Source organism: Oncorhynchus keta, unplaced genomic scaffold (assembly GCF_023373465.1).
Source record: "Oncorhynchus keta strain PuntledgeMale-10-30-2019 unplaced genomic scaffold, Oket_V2 Un_contig_20533_pilon_pilon, whole genome shotgun sequence".
In the NCBI taxonomy this organism is placed as follows: Eukaryota; Metazoa; Chordata; class Actinopteri; order Salmoniformes; family Salmonidae; genus Oncorhynchus; species Oncorhynchus keta.
The window spans coordinates 142,501-144,334 of record NW_026282064.1 but is presented as its reverse complement, the minus strand read 5'-3'; positions in this window follow the sequence as shown (position 1 = coordinate 144,334).

Sequence of the window (1,834 nt, the reverse complement as noted above, 5' to 3'; positions counted from 1 at the left end):
GTGTTCTCTCTAGCTGATGGAGTATTGAAAACAGGGGTGTTCTCTCTAGCTGATGGAGTATTGAAAACAGGGGTGTTCTCTCTAGCTGATGGAGTATTGAAAACAGGGGTGTTCTCTCTAGCTGATGGAATAGTGAAAACAGGGGTGTTCTCTCTTTTTGATGGAGTATTGAAAACAGGGGTGTTCTCTCTGGGTGATGGAGTAGTGAAAACAGGGGTGTTCTCTCTAGCTGATGGATATTGAAAACAGGGGTGTTCTCTCTAGCTGATGGAGTATTGAAAACAGGGGTGTTCTCTCTAGCTGATGGAGTATTGAAAACAGGGGTGTTCTCTCTAGCTGATGGAGTAGTGAAAACAGGGGTGTTCTCTCGAGGTGATGGAGTAAAACAGGGGTGCCAAAACATTTAACTACCATTTTAAATGTTTACTTTTAAACAGAATATCTCTCTCTAAACAATTGTAATAATTTATAATCATATGAGGGTTTTTTGTTCACAAAATATATCTCGGTATTTGTGTGATTTATAATATAATAATAATATATGCCATTTAGCAGACGCTTTTATCCAAAGCTCTCCTTACAGTCATGTGTGCATACATTCTACGTATGGGTGGTCCCGGGATCGAACCCACTACCCTGGCGTTACAAGCGCCATGCTCTACCAACTGAGCTACAGAAGGACCACTTGTATTTTGTACAGTATTTATTTTTCATCTTTATCAACATTTACATTTACATTTAAGTCATTTAGCAGACGCTCTTATCCAGAGCGACTTACAAATTGGTGCATTCACCTTATGACATCCAGTGGAACAGCCACTTGCATCTAAATCTTTTTTTTTTTTTTTGGGGGAGAAGGGGGTGAGAAGGATTACTTACCCTTACTTACCCTATCCCCTATCAAGGTGCCAGTAATTCTGGAGGTGTCTGTATATACACTCTATATTGTAATACTGTGGTCCTTATGTAACACAGTTTGTAGAGCATGGCGCTTGTAACGCCAGGGTAGTGGGTTCGATTCCCGGGACCACCCATACGTAGAATGTATGCACACATGACTGTAAGTCGCTTTGGATAAAAGCGTCAGCTAAATGGCATATATTATTATTATTATTATTATATTATTACTGTAAACCACTAAACTGCAGCAGGAGCCCCTCCCTCCCTCTCCCACCCCTCCTCTACCCCCCCACACCCCCCACCCCCTCCTCTACCCCCCCCTCCTCCTCCTACAATTTAGTGCCGATTTTCTACATTGACAGTGCTCTATCTATATACTGTATAATAATCTCCTCTCTCCTCTCCTCTCCTCTCCTCTCCTCTCTCTCCTCTCTCCTCTCCTCTCTCTCCTCTCCTCTCCTCTCCTCTCATCTCATCTCATCTCATCTCATCTCATCTCATCTCATCTCATCTCATCTCATCTCATCTCATCTCATCTCTCATCTCATCTCATCTCATCTCATCTCATCTCATCTCATCTCATCTCATCTCATCTCATCTCATCTCCTCTCATCTCATCTCATCTCATCTCATCTCATCTCCCCTTCCCTCCTGTCCTCTCATCTCTCTCTCTCCTCTCATCTCATCTCATCTCCCCTTCCCTCCTGTCCTCTCCTCTCCTCTCCTCTCCTCTCCTCTCCTCTCCTCTCCTCCCCTCTCCTCTCCTCTCCTCTCCTCTCCTCTCCTCTCCCTCTCCTCTCCTCTCCTCTCCCCTCTCCTCTCTCCTCTCCTCTCCTCTCTCTCATCTCATCTCATCTCCTCTCCTCTCCCTCTCCTCTCCCCTGTCCCTCCTCTCCTCTCCTCTCCTCTCCTCTCTCTCCTCTCCTCTCCTCTC